The sequence below is a fragment of the Eurosta solidaginis genome, chromosome 4 (genome assembly GCF_040869045.1).
Source record: "Eurosta solidaginis isolate ZX-2024a chromosome 4, ASM4086904v1, whole genome shotgun sequence".
In the NCBI taxonomy this organism is placed as follows: domain Eukaryota; kingdom Metazoa; phylum Arthropoda; class Insecta; order Diptera; family Tephritidae; genus Eurosta; species Eurosta solidaginis.
Genome location: NC_090322.1, coordinates 130,248,572 through 130,266,794, shown reverse-complemented (window position 1 = coordinate 130,266,794; position 18,223 = coordinate 130,248,572). Strand labels below are relative to the sequence as shown.

Genomic DNA, 18,223 nt, shown 5'->3' with positions numbered 1-18,223 from the left:
CAATTCCCAAAAAAAAAAAAAAAAAAAAATACCAAAAGTAATTTCAATTTTTTTTGAGGCTTGAGTAAAAAAAATTTTTTGTTTGTAATTGCAAAAAAAAAAAAAAATAAATACTTTGCGCAATTGTAATTTCTTTCGCAGTACTTTCGAAAGCAATGGGATATGTAATCGAAATTTCTTTCAATTACATTACAAGGAATGGAAAACCCACTTTCGAATTTCCCATTCCATTCCTCAAAGGAATTGCGAAAGTAATTGAAAAACTATAAGTTAGTCTGTGCATAAGAATTTACTCCGGTTGATGTGGGTGACTTTTCGGGTCACAGTTTTCATTATTTCATCAGATTTTTCTTGTTAGTGGTAGCCGAAAGCATTTGGAAACACCATTGAATATCAAATTATTATCCTCTTAAAGTTCCCAGCTAAGTAAGGGCATCTCCTTTCCTTCCTCCGCTATCAAAGGGTGGTGGCTATAGGAGAGCAGCATAGTTTTTAATTTTCATTGATACATTCAGCTGGCATAACGTAAATATCATTAATGTTCCGGAAACCTTTTTCTCGTATTCTTGATCTTTTGATCCATCCATAGTTGCCTCCTCTGAACCATATTGTAATAAATAATATTAGACCAGACAATGACAAAGAGTCGTTCGTATAAAACCTCAGAAGCGTTTGAAGTGAAGTGTAACTAAGGTATAGTGGCACTTGGTGCTACTACATTTGTCAATTCCAAATGCTTCTTTATATTTAAAAGTTTGCGTAGAAATGATACATCGTTTCGCCTCCTTGTTTGAAAAGTTTAGTGGTCAGATGTTCTTCTGTGCCTCATTGTTTTTAAGTCGAGATTTTTGCATTTCCGCCTCCTCACAGCACGATATTTGTCCTTGTACCATGACTATGTTAGACAGTTTATCATCTCCCTCACTTTTGGCAATAAGGGGTTTCGCAAAATTTGTGAGTTTTTAGGTAATGGTATCCCCATTATTCTCATCATACCTCCGTTAAAATATATATGTATATCATATGAACGTGTATTTGTGACTGAACTCCTCCTAAAAAACTGGACCCAATTCAAGGAATATTTGTGTATATGTTCAAGGAGAATTGTGGATGCTTTAGATTCACAACTTGGTCCGTTTTCTTTCTTATTTTGCCGGGAAATTAACCAGGGGCCGACATATTCTAAGAAAAATTAATTTATGATGTGATTTCCTTGTAATTTGGTAAGGGGTGTTTCCTTTACCAGGTTATTATTTGAGAAACTCTTCTTTCCGGGAAGCGGAACAGTGACCGACCTTGTTGACGAGTTTTTCAGACAACAATGCTTGCCACATTGTTAAAATGAGAAACAATTGGCGAAAATCCTTTTTCGGAAAAATCGGTTGTATGGGAGATATATGTCATGGGGGTTCGATACGGTCGGTTCCGACAAATGTCTAATCGAACATTAAAATGTACGCGCTATCTTAATTTCAAGATATCTCAAAAATTGAGGCACTAGTTTGCATTCAAACAAACAGATGGAAAGACAACAATTCGTCATCCTGATCATTTCGGTATGCTTATTTGTTTGTTTTTCTCTTCTCCTTTAAGGACTTACAATTTCCGAGATCCAGACCGCACTTAATATACCATGTCATTTTCATGAAAGGTACAAAAAGAAAAAAAATATTTGTATAGATTTTGCATTATTTTCACAGGATCCTGATCCGGAGGCTGTACTCCGCATGTTCCATGGGTGTGAATATGATAGCGTGCGACAACATCGCGAGCTTGCGGTGGCTGAAGGAAGTGGTTCCAAAATTTCAAAGGCAAGGAACGAACGCGCTGTTCGATTTGGTGGACCAAGCGCAAAACTCAACGGTACCATGCCTGATCAAGTCGACGGATGCACTGCGACTTTTGTAGAATCAGAATCCGAATATACCGACACAGGATTGGACATTAGGATCTATACATTGATTTCCATTGTGTTGCATTATCACCATGCTCAGCGATATGATAATAGCTCACCTGATATATGTTCAAAAATTAATTAAAAGATTCTCTAAAGAAATTCCGCCAGGCGCTATCATTACCTAGAGATAACTTGACTCATATTAGGAATCTCAACTTGATAACTTCGCGGCTGGTAAACTAACACAAACTTTCAATTGGGAAGAGCATCGAAATAACTGCAACCTCTCTGGGGTTTTGATAAACCGTGGTCAATCGTCAAATCCTTGTCTAACCAGAAAAAACACAATGATAATATATCCCTCGTTTTTGGCGATACAACTCTGCGAACTCGAAGACATGCGTGAGCGGCATTTGCCGGCAATTTTTACACAGTCAACCACGGTACTCTACTCCAAGATATAGAAGGTTCACCCATTCCCCTTTGTATAAAAAGATATACTGCAAATTATCTGAACCTAGCCGACAAAATCCACGGCCACTCTGTTTTGCGACGTGGAATATTGGACGTTCACGTCGATGGTGTTTAGCTACAGATTGTCAGGCATTCAAAAATCTTAGGAGCAACACTCGGTCACACTCTCACCTTCAAGGCGTATGTATGCCATCGAAGTTGTATCTAAAGCACAAAGCCGTAACAAAATCCTCAAGTCGCTTGCCAGTAGCACTTGGGGAAAAGATGAAGAAACGTTGCTAGCAACGTAGAAAGCAATTGGCCGGCCGCTTAACAGCAAATCTCAACTACAACGATACAATATTACCATACCCTTCCTCATATATGGCGAGGAGAAATCAATTGCCAGTCATTGAAGACTGTGCTTGTGTTTTACAAACATTTTTTTATGGTCTCATAAAATCACCGCTTGAATTAAAATATATCCAAGATCTCGCAAAATACGGTATTTTTTTTTTGTTATTTCTACGATAGTTCATACCAAAACTAAACCATTTGCTATTCTTACTGCTATACATACGTATAATATTTAGAATCGGCAGACTTTTCCAGATCAGGCACTCTGAGGCTGCTGTAAGATTTATCTGATTATATTCCTTAGCTATTGTAGAAAGCGCCAGGATATGTAGGTAGGAGACAGCGTCATTTCCCTGCAAGACACAACATTCAAACTAAGCAAAGCAGCAGAAGAAATTTTGTCAAAACTAACAATACGGAGAACGCAGTCAACGAGAGGAAAAACACTTGTGCTAAAATATAAGTGCAAATTCCATTTAAGTAACTCATAAATACAATTACTATTATCCCTGGTATTAACCGATTGTGCTCTTACAAGGTCGTTTTTCAAGGAAAAATGGGACACAAAATTTTGTCCTATCGAAACTAGGGCTACCCTGTGCACTAGTTCTAGAAAATTTTTAGAAAAAAAAAACAGAAAGCGTATGTATGTGTTTTCTTGCGAGATGGATACTACGTGAAATAGGTAATTTTTCTTGAGCATTTTTTATTGGACTTTTCGCTATAATAGCCGTGTTTTTTTTACACGTAAACGTCTATACGCTTAAACTTTATATGGACTGCTAAGCGTCAAACTTTAAATACACCTCTGATATCGCTGCGCATAAAATGCGTACTACTAAATTTCAATACTTATTATACTCAGATGTAACTGAAATATGTGTTTTTGTTTCACCCTCTACACTAATTCTATGTATTTTATGTGTGTCCACAATTCATCGCAACTGATTTAGCTATATGTTATACCCTATGACCATCAGAGGGTTGTGTCTCCGCTTTTCGGTACACCCTGTGGCTGTAGCTAGTTATTTAACCACTGCCACTAGATGGGTCTCCTAAATATTATCTAAGCGAGGATAGGCGTTTTTTTCACGCGCAAACGTAAACGTATACGCGTGTATAAAAAAAACTCGGCTAATAAACAAAATAAATAAATAAAATATATATGTAACTCAATAAAAAAAATATTAACTGTTTCCGCCCGGGATCGAACCGGGGGCCTTCCGCGTGTTAGGCGGATGTGATAACCACTACACCACGGAAACAGATAAGAGTATGGTGCCACATTGAATACTTAAGTACGTATACGTATGTATGTATGTATGCTGCTTAGTGTGAAATGCACATGCAAACCCAGCGATAAGAAAAAAATCCTAAAATCAATAAAAAAAAAAACACTCAGTTTTTGTCGGTGCATATAACCACTGATAATGTTTCGTATACTTTTGTTGTTTTAACTATAAAATTAATGAAAACTATTTATTTTAAACTTTTTTCTTATGAAAAAATTTAAAAAGTCCTTACATTTATATAAATTAGCAAAGTTATAGGAAATAAACGTTAATCAACGTTTACAAAAATCTACATACAGTACCCAAATAACCTGTTTTAGCATGAAGAACTTCACGTAACACTTAACAACATTGTTCTTAGTATTGAGTCGGGCCACCGTTAGCATCAAGACCCAATTGAAGCCGTCATGGCATTGAGTCTACTAAATTTGTTAACTCTACAGATGTTATAATGTTCCAAGCTTCTATGATCCGTTCTTTGAGGGCAGCAGCGCTAGAAACCAGTTTTTTCTAAACCGATATTTTCCGAATATCTTCTAATAAAGAGTTATATCTAAACCGATCAGTATTACTCTCAAATAAATGTAATTCTACCAACTGCATATGCCGCAACAGCTCCCCCCAACCATAAAACTGATACCACCATGCTTTACAGTTGATACCAAATTCTTCGGATCGAGTGCAGTATATTTCTTCCTACACACGTTTGTTCTTCCATCGCTCCCGAAAATATTGAAATTTGACTTATCGTAAACAAAACTTTTTGTCAAAATTACACTCCATTTTCCCTGCTTGTTTTCGCGGACCCCAAGCGAAGTTTACGATTTTTTCAGTAATTGCTTTTTTGCGTGGTGTTCTCTTATTGAAGCCGTTCTCGTTCAGAGCTCTTAGGACTTTCCTTCGATGAACACCATTGCCTCATGAGCTTGCTATATATTCGGCTACTTTTGATGCTGAGGATTTTGGTTTTTATTCCACTTCTTTCAAAATACAGTTGATGTTTCGGCGATATAGTTTGTTCGGACGGGTACTGCGCTTCCTATTTTCGGTGGAACGACTATTTTTAATGTTTTTACTATGTTCTGTATTGTTGCTAGTCTCAAGTTTACAAATTATACAAATTTCGTTTCACGACAAAATTTTTTATTCTGGGCTGTACAACCAAGTTTCTAACGTCAGCCGATATTTCTTTTCAAGTAGACATTGTTGATCTGAAAGTTATCCAACTGCACTAAACTCAATGGCCCGTAATCATTGTCGCTGACTAAAATACTCTTTAGTTAAAATCTTTCCTAAATTTATAATAGCATTTAAAATTTTAGTCTGTCATAGTCATATTAAACACAGATTTCAGCTTAAATTAGCATGAACAGGGTAACCACATGAAAAAAAAGTTTCGATAAGCGTAATGAAGGAATTTCAGCTATTTTAAAATATCACCCTTTACCTGCTGATATTTACAAAAAGGATACATACCGGAAAGCGACAACATTTATTTCGCCATTTTTCTATTTATTTATTTTTACACAAATTATTTTAAAATGCAGCAGAAAAATGTAAGTAGAAACCGAAAATTTAAGTAATTTAAATAAATAACTTAATTGTTGTTCAAGGAAACGAAACAACGAGTCCGTGAGGGAAATTGGTCCATAGGGGAAAAGGCCTGCTTGCGTGAATGCATTGCGTCCCACATCCGCATCATAGAGGATAGATCAAATGATGGTGCGATGATAGCAAAGAGAGATGCATGGAACGAGGTTAAAATGACAATGCAGGCTGCTGGATATGAAAGGGAGGTCACAAAATTGCGTCGACATTGGGCAAGAATGAAACTGGAAGCTAAAAAATCATTTGGTGCAGAGCGGAGAGCAGAAATAGCTACAGGTAATATTACTGAAGTGCCAAATGTGGATTGCGAAGATCTCCTCATTCAGAGCATGATTGCTCCTGAGTTAGAGGAGGATAATATTTTAATAGACAGCGACACATACGTGGTGGCGGAGCTGCACGACGAGGATTCTGCAGATGCGTTGGAAGAAATTCTCAGCTGCAGGTGGATTTGGAAGCAACACGGCCAAAATCGGTAGCCCAGGTCGGTCGTAGCACGGAGTTGGATCCAGCAACACAACCAAAGCCAAGAACCAACGTCTATCGTCTGCGACAAATTCCTCCATACAAGAGGAATGTCGTGGAGGAAAGATCCAAAAAGAAGCTTCGAATTCCGACGCTCTGATTTTACTACAAGAGGATCTTCTTCGAGCGCAAATTCAGTATCAACGATCCCTCGAGAAGAATGAGCAGGAGTTGCACGCTCTCAGGGTGCAACTTCTCCGCCAACAAATCAACGGCCAACATAAAGGTGCACGCTAATGGCGATGCCGTCAGATAATATGCAGTACGTGCAGTTGTTTGGCAGTATAGTATCTTCCTTTAACTCAGGTGCTTTGTGTATGATCTGAATAGGTAGATATATCCACGCTGTCGGCAATTGCCTCTTTAATAATATTTTCAGTAGCAATGACTGAATTTCGCTTTGCGCTGAAAATGTTTTGAGCTGCCAATTTCAATCTTGGCCATTGCTGGCGATTCCATGATTTTCTTCTATTACCTGCAACTAACATTGCCATTTGTACCTGCTTGCCTGTATGCTTCGAATTTTGTTCTACTATTCGCATCATCATCAAGGTTTAACTTTCAATGATGACGGTGTGGCAGGCGCGTATTTGGGGGATTGGGGGTTCAACCTCTATATATATTTTTTGAGAGTAGGCAAATGTTTTGTCTACAAAAAGAATATACAGGCGAGTTATTAACGTTTCACTAAAATGTTCCATCGACATTACCTATACATTTTTGCTTCGTTGTTGAAATTCTAGAGATCAATTAAAAAAACATGTGCGGCTTTGACGCGGCTTTACCCACTTCTTAATAAAAATTCAATGAAAGAAATCTCTCATCAAGTAAATCAAATGAAAATATGATCAAGAATATTTTTTTGTATTACGCCATAATAAAAAACATAGCAAAACTTGTTCAGGCATTGTTTGACAATCCCAAAGGAGGAGCGACCAAGCATGTTCATTGATGCATTAAATAATTGTTCCGTGTCTTTTTTCCCTACGGTACATCGATATATAAAAATTGCTGCGGCGCTTCCAGTTTCCGTTGCTCCCAGTGAATGCTCTTTCTCTTCCCTTCGAAGGTTAAAAATTTTTCTAAATACATCCACCCTACTATTGAAGTAACTCATGAAGAAATCCTAAACAAAATGGCAAAAGAAACAAGAAAAATAAATATTATGTATTTCCGACCAGTTCTTATTGAATCTGAAGGTATATTATTAGTTTTTTTCCGGTCTAATTTTTGTTTTTAAGTGCGAAATAAAATTAAATTATTCCACTTTTCTAACCCAACGTTTCGCTAATAACTTTTTAGCATCATCAGGGGTATGTGTTTATTTGTTAAATCTGTTACAAACAACAAAATACAAAAATGTTAAATTACATAGAATTGTATGTAAAACTTTTTCGCTGCTTTCGTTTCTAGCGTTCGTTTTCCAGCAACCAACCTAACATAAGAACAAATTTAGAAACGAAAGCAGCGAAAAAGTTTTACAGCGTCACATACATACCCAAGCTTACCGAAAATATTGATCACAGCATAATAAAAACAAATAACACAACACTTGCCTATAAGTCAAACCGCACTTTGTCAACGATATTTACAAGAACAAAGTGTCCTGTAGATCTCCATCTACAAAACAACGTCATTTACGAAATTACTTGTAAAGGAAAACCAAACGAAGAATGCGGCAAAATATATATTGGCACAACAAAGCGTCCCTTAAGTGTTAGACTGGGCCAGGCATGCTTAACCAACGAAACGATATCATTTCGTTACGATAATCAACGTTAATAAACGAAACGAACTCATTTCGTTTCGTTTATTAACGCTAAGATCGTCAAATTAACGAAATGATTTCGTTTCGTTTTCTGCCATATCAAAACGAAATCAAATCGTTTATGTTGATTATTAATTTCAAACTATGCTAGCAAAGCTGATTGATGGCGGAGTCATTAAAGGTGAAAGCATTAGCCAAGCTGATTGCGACTTTTCTCTTGAATTTTGACAGTACGAACATTTCTCAGAGTATTTTTGACATTACCACCAACGAATTACACAAACAAATTACATGAAGTTTGTGTGTGTATGTGCGCTCGTTGTTACCACCTTACGGCTTCACCATGGCTGTAGCATTGCCAGCACAATTCAAACATAAAGTATCACGTTTTTGTTAACGTTTTTAACGTTAACGAAAGCTTTTCGTTTCGGTTAAAAACGAGATACTATTTATTTTGATAATTTCTTTATCGATAATATTTCGAAGTGTTTCAACGGAAACGGTGGAAATTTTTTGATAAACGATTAGCTTAACGTTAAGGTGCATCCCTGGACTGGGCGAACATGAAGCGGATATAAGAAAACAAAAGAACAGTACAGCGTTATCACAACACATAATATCAAGTGGACACTCAGCTGACTTTACTAATGCGAAGATTATTGACAGGGAACGGAAAGAAACAACAAGATACACTTTAGAAAGCCTGAGAATCATGGAAAGAAGAGAAAAGACGATTAACAAGAAAGAAGATACAGACAATATAGCATCTGCTTACATTAAGTGTTTAGGAAAATAGTTTTTAGTATTGACGAGATTACCATAGCGTTAAGTTGGTATTGATTTACTGTCCATAAATGTTCAATGTTTTTATGTTTTTCAAAAGTGTTGTATGTTCAAAGACAATAGTTTTAAATAATTTCAAAAGAGGAAAACCCCTCGGCAAGGTGCAATATTGTAAGTTGGTTTTTCATGTATTATTATCTGTTTTTAGTTGATTTTTCATACGGATTTATCAAACTCAATAGAATTGTATGTAATTTAACATTTTTGTATTTTGTTGTTTGTAACAGATTTAACAAATAAACACATACCCCTGATGATGCTAAAAAGTTATTAGCGAAACGTTGGGTTAGAAAAGTGGAATAATTTAATTTTATTTCGCACTTAAAAACAAAAACTTAGACCGGAAAAGCCTAATAATATACCTTCAAAAATAAATATTGTTTTGTAGAAAGAAAGAAAAATTTCAAATAAATAAAAGTATAAATATGTAATACGTAAAAATATAAATATCCGTATATTTACAGGTAATTATTATTTACTGACACTTTGGCCAAACCCCTCACCACTAAATGGATTAAATGATTAAATGAAATTTACTTGCATAATATTTGGAAAATCGGTCGGACTTCGTCCACTGTTCACTGTCGTCGAAGGAAAAATATTCCAAATATTTACCTATCAGAAAGGCTATCTAGTAGGTAGCAATTTTGAAAAATATCGTACCATAAATAAGATTCTTACGAATATTACAGGCCCTGATCGACTTTCGGGGAAGAAAAGTTCAACAAATACTAACATTGTCAAGAAGAGCTACATGTGTTCCAAATTTCACGAATTTCGCATAAAAATTAATTGTTTGGATTAAAATTTTTTGAAAAAACTACTGAAACTCAGGATTGCTATGAAGCTATCCCGAAAATCTGATCACATGGGATGATGGGATCCATTCTTCAGTTGACAGGGCTAGATAAATCCAATACTAAAGCCTGGGAAACCAGCTAGCTTGGATACTCATATCGTCCAATATCTTTCCTATCGCTAGTACCCAAGACACTTGAAGCCGTCCTGTTTCCTCAATTCACCCCAAACCTGCGACTTTCCAATAATCGGCATGGCTTGCGACATAGCACCACCACCGCCCTAAATCCCAACTCACAGATAAACTGTGGGCTGAATCAAAGAGCCCCCTCCATACAACGGTACTCGTACTAGACTTAAAAGCCTTACATACAGTCAATCACAGCAAAGGCTCCAAAGAGTTATAAGGGTCCACCCATCCTCGCAGTCTGAATGGTCGGCAGGCATCCGTACAGTTCAGGCACATAACATAAAAACCTAGAATAATTAAACAGGAGGTTCCACGGGGTGGTGTCCTATCCCCGCTTTGTTTAATTTCTACATATCAAGGCTACCTTCCCCACCAGAAGGAGTTTGTGGCAGGGATTTTTTTAAAATAAATGCCCCCTGAAGATGCTAACAAAGATTAGCGAAACGTTGGGATAATAGTGGAGTTATTTTCATTTTCTACGCCGCACGATAATGGCAACGGGATCTGGCCCTCTCATAGACGAGTTTGCTTTTAGAATAAACAGCTATCTCCTCAGTCTTTGTAATTTCGGTAAAACTCTAGAACAGGGTTCGACTGCTAATACGCATCCAAAAATATCGGGAGAGGCGTTTTGAAATATTATATATCCGAATATTATTATAATACGAAGGAGGAAAATACAAATTTTAACTCGTTCAAAAGATATTAACGAAAAATCGCGGGACTTCGAAACCGGGGTTGGGATCCATAGTGTTTTTTTCGCACAACACGTTTCTGCGTTGGCGACCTTTGGCCACGCTTATAAAAAAATACCCTGGACGATCCACCAATGGGGTGGGATGAACATTAAATTCGAGCAAAATCCCTTTGTCCACACAATTTTATCCTGTGTACAACAATCACACGAAAATTGCAAACTTTAACTGCAAATATCTCCAGAGAGAGATTAGATTTTTCTTTTCCGACTTCAGAATACTGTTGTCGAGGTCAATACGCGTCGTTTGACACCTCTCCCGATAATTTGTGATGAGTGTTAGCAGTCGACCCCTGCTACAGACTTTTACCCTAATTTCCTCACCTCGTGCCACAGGTACTATCGCCGAAGAAATCTACGGTCTCTCTGTTTACGACGTGGCACAGTGTTTCGTGTAGAACAAGCTAGCTGGACAAAATTATTTTCTGATATTTTCAGTTTCATATGTAGTCATTTATTACAAGTATAATATTTTTTCAGCCATATGTGCCTTTTTCTTATTTTTTTCTAAAATGTAAAGACTTCTGAAGTCAAGCTTTTAAATTTTTTCTTGGGTATATCTCTTAAGCTGTTAACTAAGGTATCCGATGTTATAAGTAACATATTCAAAAGATCTCTATTCGTGGCTACACGCGACTGCTTTTGTGTGCTATCATCTCTGAATTGCTGATTTTATAATATCAGCGCTATGCACTAAGATTTTATGAACTGTAGCAGGCATATAAAACCACGGATAGAGATCTATGTATAGTTTTTTAGTCTCACTCGCAAATATCTCAAATCTTTGGATATTGATATTATACCCAGATGCTAATGCGCGAAGGAGAGTATCGAATCTTTTGATGAGCGTTACACCCAATCCCGTAATCTCAGCACTAGCCTCAGAATTTTCGAAAAACCTTCGAGCAGTATTACAATCATTGGTATTGCCGAATCCTGGTTTTGGCTGATCTACTATCAATCCAAGTTCACTTTTAAATTTATTCTGGATTTCGTTGGAACGTTGCTTAGTACTCTCTTTATCTGCCTCATTGCTAAGTTCCCATTTTTTTACTTCGAGGCGATAACTTATGTGAAGCAAGCATTCAAAACATCTTATCCAGGCATGGAGAGTAGACAAGCCAAAACCAAGATTATCTCTGTTAGGCATAAAAACCCGTGTCTCATCATTCATATCTTTTGGAGTGGCACCACAAATATAACACTTTTGTGCGGAAGAAGTTTCAGTCAAATCATTGCAAACTTTTCCGTCAATCATTGTTAGGAGCATCTTGTGATTTACAGAAACCTCGCATTCTTCGAGAAAGTACTTTGTTGGCAACAAAGCATTTACCTCCTCTAAAACTTTGTTCGTTTCAGAAACAATAAAATCATTTGTTTCCTTAGAGAAAATAAATTTAATTGGACCACAATACATCGTAGAAGAAGGTCGAGGATTCTGCCAAACAATAAACAAAAACTCATCAGTGCCAGCACTGCATGTGAATTTTTGCTTATATGTACTATGACCAGAACTTCCATCGCAACCCCACTTGCTGATTAAAGTAAATGACACAGATGTAGGTAACAAACTAACAAGAAATTCTTGATTTGCTAAAATTAAACGTTCAATTATTAAACGTTGTTTGTCGTTTTTTGAGTGGTTTTTTGTGAACTTTTTATATTATTAGCAATATTCCTGTTGCCGGACATCCGCGTTGATACTTCTGCCGCATAAACTAACTCATCAGCACTTCTGAATTGCAGTAGGTCGTTCACTCGACGACGTTTGGTCTTTTGACTGGAAAGCAGAAAGTCCATCAGTGGTCTTCCGGGTCCTGGTTTACCATAAGACGAAGCTGGTTGCTCTGATGGCAACCTTGAATCCATCGTAATTGTAAACTTGAAATCTGTATCCGAAAGCCACTCCGAGTTTTTATTACAAAATCGCTCCCGATGTCTTCCAGAGCTGTTCCACTTCTCATCGATGTTGGAAAAATATTTTGAAATTTGTTGACTTAAGTTTCTTAACGAATGCCCAGCTACTTCTCTTAAATCACCCTTAAGTAAAATATAACTCAATAACTCCTTATTTCTCGATTTTTTCGAATATTTCAACCAAATTTCAAAAAACTCCATTCTTGGTATGGTTAATACTAAATCTACAAAAAAGAAAATTAAAAATAGATGTTAAAAATGATGATAGAAGAGTTCGCAATGGTTTTTTCTTTCGACTATTAGAAAATACTTGCGACTATAACATATGTAACATTTGGCGCGAGTACACGCGCGCAGATATAACTTTTCCCTTTCTAAAATTAACAAGTAAGGAAGGCTAAGTTCGGGTGTAACCGAACATTACATACTCAGTTGAGAGCTATGGAGACAAAATAAGGGAAAACCACCATGTAGGAAAATGAACCTCGGGTAACCCTGGAATGTGTTTGTATGACATGCGTATCAAATGGCAGGTATTAAAGAGTATTTTAAGAGGGAGTGGGCCATAGTTCTATAGGTGGACACCTTTTCGAGATATCGCCATAGAGGTGGACCAGGGCTGACTCTAGAATTTGTTTGTACGATATGGGTATCAAATGAAAGGTGTTAGTGAGTATTTTAAAAGGGAGTGGGCCTTAGTTCTATAGGTGGACGCCTTTTCGGGATATCGTTATAAAAGTGGACCAGGGGTGACTCTAGAATTAGTTTGTACGATATGGGTACCAAATAAAAGGTGTTAATGAGTATTTTAAAAGGGAGTGGGCCTTAGTTCTATGGGTGGACGCCTTTTCGAGATATTGCCATAAAGGTGGACCAAGGGTGACTCTAGAATTAATTTGTACGATATGGGTATCAAATGAAAGATGTGAATGAGTATTTTAAAAGTGGGTGGGCCTTAGTTCTATGGGTGGACGCCTTTTCGAGATATCGCCATAAAGGCGGACCAGGGGTGACTCTAGAATTAATTTGTACGATATGGGTATCAAATGAAAGGTGTTAATGAGTATTTTAAAAGGGAGTGGGGCTTAGTTCTATAGGTGGACGCCTTTTCGACATATCGCCATAAAGGTGATGGGGTGACTCTGGAATTTATTTGTACGATATGGGTATCAAATGAAAGGTCTTAATAAGTATTTTAAAAGGGAGTGGGCCTTAGTTCTATAGGTGGACGCCTTTTCGGGATATCCTTATAAAGGTGGACCAGGGGTGACTTTAGAATGCGTTTGTACAATAAGGGTATCAAACGAAAGGTGTTAATGAGTGTTTTAAAAGGGAGTGGGCCTTAGTTCTATGGGTTGACGCCTTTTCGAGATATTTCCATAAAGGTGGACCAAGGGTGACGCTAGAATTTGTTTGTACGATATGGGTCTCAAATGAAAGGTGTTAGTGAGTATTTTAAAAGGGAATGGGTTTTAGTTCTATAGGTGGACGCCTTTTCGGGATATCGTTATAAAGGTGGACCAGGGGTGACTCTAGAATTAGTTTGTACGATATGGGTACCAAATAAAAGGTGTTAATGAATATTTTAAAAGGGAGTGGGCCTTAGTTCTATGGGTGGACGCCTTTTCGAGATATTGCCATAAAGGTGGACCAGGGGTGACCCTAGAATTAATTTGTACAATATGGGTATCAAATGAAAGGTGTTAATGAGTATTTTAAAAGTGGGTGGGCCTCAGTTCTATGGGTGGACGCCTTTTCGAGATATCGCCATAAAGGTGGACCAGGGATGACTCTAGAATGCGTTTGTATAATATGGGTATCAAACGAAAGGTGTTAATGAGTATTTTAAAAGGGAGTGGGCCTTAGTTCTATAGGTGGACGCCTAATCGAGATATCGCCATAAAGGTGGACCGGGGGTGACTCTAGAATTAATTTGTACGATATGGGTATCAAATGAAAGGTGTTAATGAGTATTTTAAAAGTGGGTGGGCCTTAGTTCTATGGGTGGACGCCTTTTAGAGATATCGCCATAAAGGTGGACCAGGGATGACTCTAGAATTTGTTTGCACGATATGGGTATCAAATGAAAGGTGTTAATGAGTATTTTAAAAGGGAGTGGGGCTTAGTTCTATAGGTGGACGCCTTTTCGAGATATCGCCATAAAGGTGGACCAGGGATGACTCTAGAATTTGTTTGTACGATATGGGTATCAAATGAAAGGTGTTAATGAGTATTTTAAAAGGGAGTGGGCCTTAGTTCTATAGGTGGACGCCTTTTCGGGATATCGTTATAAAAGTGGACCAGGGGCGACTTTAGAATGCATTTGTACAATAAGGGTATCAAACGAAAGGGGTTAATGAGTGTTTTAAAAGGGAGTGGGCCTTAGTTCTATGGGTTGACGCCTTTTCGAGATGTTTCCATAAAGGTGGACCAAGGGTGACGCTAGAATTTGTTTGTACGATATGGGTATCAAATGAAAGGTGTTAATGAGTATTTTAAAAGGGAATGGGTCTTAGTTCTATAGTTGGACGCCTTTTCGGGATATCGTTATAAAGGTGGACCAGGGGTGACTCTAGAATTAATTTGTACGATATGGGTATCAAATGAAAGGTGTTAATGAGTATTTTAAAAGGGAGTGGGCCTTAGTTCTATAGGTGGACGCCTTTTCGAGATATCGCCATAAAGGTGGACCAGGGATGACTCTAGAATTTGTTTGTACGATATGGGTATCAAATGAAAGGTGTTAATGAGTATTTTAAAAGGGAGTGGGCCTTAGTTCTATAGGTGGACGCCTTTTCGGGATATCGTTATAAAAGTGGACCAGGGGCGACTTTAGAATGCATTTGTACAATAAGGGTATCAAACGAAAGGGGTTAATGAGTGTTTTAAAAGGGAGTGGGCCTTAGTTCTATGGGTTGACGCCTTTTCGAGATGTTTCCATAAAGGTGGACCAAGGGTGACGCTAGAATTTGTTTGTACGATATGGGTATCAAATGAAAGGTGTTAATGAGTATTTTAAAAGGGAATGGGTCTTAGTTCTATAGTTGGACGCCTTTTCGGGATATCGTTATAAAGGTGGACCAGGGGTGACTCTAGAATTAATTTGTACGATATGGGTATCAAATGAAAGGTGTTAATGAGTATTTTAAAAGGGAGTGGGCCTTAGTTCTATAGGTGGACGCCTTTTCGAGATATCGCCATAAAGGTGGACCAGGGATGACTCTAGAATTTGTTTGTACGATATGGGTATCAAATGAAAGGTGTTAATGAGTATTTTAAAAGGGAGTGGGCCTTAGTTCTATAGGTGGACGCCTTTTCGAGATATCGCCATAAAGGTGGACCAGGGGTGACTCTAGAATTAATTTGTACGATATGGGTATCAAATGAAAGGTGTTAATGAGTATTTTAAAAGGGAATGGGTCTTAGTTCTATAGGTGGACGCCTTTTCGGGATATCGTTATAAAGGTGGACCAGGGGTGACTCTAGAATTAGTTTGTACGATATGGGTACCAAATAAAAGGTGTTAATGAATATTTTAAAAGGGAGTGGGCATTAGTTCTATGGGTGGACGCCTTTTCGAGATATTGCCATAAAGGTGGACCAGGGGTGACCCTAGAATTAATTTGTACAATATGGGTATCAAATGAAAGGTGTTAATGAGTATTTTAAAAGTGGGTGGGCCTCAGTTCTATGGGTGGACGCCTTTTCGAGATATCGCCATAAAGGTGGACCAGGGATGACTCTAGAATGCGTTTGTATAATATGGGTATCAAACGAAAGGTGTTAATGAGTATTTTAAAAGGGAGTGGGCCTTAGTTCTATAGGTGGACGCCTTATCGAGATATCGCCATAAAGGTGGACCAGGGGTGACTCTAGAATTAATTTGTACGATATGGGTATCAAATGAAAGGTGTTAATGAGTATTTTAAAAGTGGGTGGGCCTTAGTTCTATGGGTGGACGCCTTTTAGAGATATCGCCATAAAGGTGGACCAGGGATGACTCTAGAATTTGTTTGTACGATATGGGTATCAAATGAAAGGTGTTAATGAGTATTTTAAAAGGGAGTGGGCCTTAGTTCTATAGGTGGACGCCTTTTCGAGATATCGCCATAAAGGTGGACCAGGGGTGACTTTAGAATTTGTTTACGATATGGGTATCAAATGAAAGGTGTTAACGAGTATTTTAAAAGGGAGTGGGCCTTAATTCTATAGGTGGACGTCTTTTCGGGATATCGTTATAAAGGTGGACCAGGGTTGACTCTAGAATGCGTTTGTACATTATAGGTATCAAACGAAAGGTGATAATGAGTATTTTAAAAGGGAGTGGGCCTTAGTTCTATAGGTGGACGCCTTTTCGATATACCGCCCCAAAGGTGGACCAGGGGTGACTCTATAATGTGTTTATACTTATTATTAATAAGGATTTTAAAACGGAGTGGTGGTAGTTGTATATGTGAAGGCGTTTTCGAGATATCGAGCAAAATGTGGACCAGGGTGACCCAGAACATCATCTGTCGGGTACCACTAATTTATTTATATATGTAATACCACGAACAGTATTCCTGCCATAACTCCAAGGGCTTTTGATTTCGTCCTGCAGAACTTTTTCATTTTCTTTTACTTAATATGGTAGGTGTCACACCTATTTTACAAAGTTTTTTTCTAAAGTTATATTTTGCGTCAATAAACCAATCCAATTACCATGCTTCAACCCTTTTTTCGTATTTGGTATAGAATTATGGCACTTTTTTCATTTTTCCTAATTTTCGATATCGAAAAAGTGAGCGTGGTCATAGTCAGATTTCGGCCATTTTTTATACCAATAGAAAGTGAGTTCAGATAATTATGTGAGCTGAGTTTAGTAAAGATATATCGATTTTTGCTCAAGTTATCGCGTTAATGGCCGAGCGGAAGGACAGACGGGCGACTGTGTATAACAACTGGGCGTGGCTTCAACCGATTTCGCCCTTTTTCACAGAAAACAGTTATCATCCGAAAATCTAAGCCGCTACCAAATTTTACAAGGATTGGTAAATTTTTGTTCGACTTATGGCATTAAATGTGTGCTAGACAAATCAAATGAAAAAGGGCGGAGCCACGCCCATTTTGAAATTTTCTTTTATTTTTGTATTTTGTTGCATCATATCATTACTAGAGTTAAATGTTGACATAATTTACTTATATACTGTAAAGATATTAAATTTTTTGTAAAAATTTCACTTAAAAAAAAAAAATTGTTTTAAAAGTGGGCGTGGTCGTTCTCCGATTTTGCTAATTTTTGTTAAGCATACATATAGTAACAGGAGTAACGTTTCTGCCAAATTTCATCATGATATCTTCAACGACTGCCAAATTACAGCTTGCAAAACTTCTAAATTACCTTCTTTTAAAAGTGGGCGGTGCCACGCCCATTGTCCAAAATTTTACTTATTTTCTCTTCTGCGTCATAAGTTCAACGCACCTACCAAGTTTGATCGCTTTATCCCTCTTTGGTAATGAATTATCGCAATTTTTCGATTTTCCGAAATTTTCGATATCGAAAAAGTGGGCGTGTTTATAGTCCGATATCGTTCATTTTAAATAGCGATCTGAGATGAGCGCCCAGGAATCTACATACCAAATTTCGTCAAGATATCTCAAAATTTACTCAAGTTATCGTGTTAACGGACAGACGGACGGAAGGACGGACGGACGGACGGACATGGCTTAATCAATTTTTTTTTCGATACTGATGATTTTGATATATGGAAGTCTATATCTATCTCGATTCCTTTATACCTGTACAACCAACCGTTATCCAATCAAAGTTAATATACTCTGT

General features: G+C 37.5%; 1 protein-coding gene and 1 non-coding gene across 2 annotated transcripts in view; one reads left to right on the top strand and one right to left on the bottom strand.

Moving 5' to 3' along the window:
* The window catches only part of LOC137250331 (uncharacterized), a 316,174-nt gene that overhangs the window by 27,031 nt on the left and 270,920 nt on the right, over positions 1-18,223 (top strand). The gene's annotated exons all lie outside the window — the stretch shown is intronic.
* On the bottom strand, positions 3,900-3,972 carry TRNAV-AAC (transfer RNA valine (anticodon AAC)). The gene has a single exon. It is a non-coding gene; the product is annotated as a tRNA-Val (tRNA).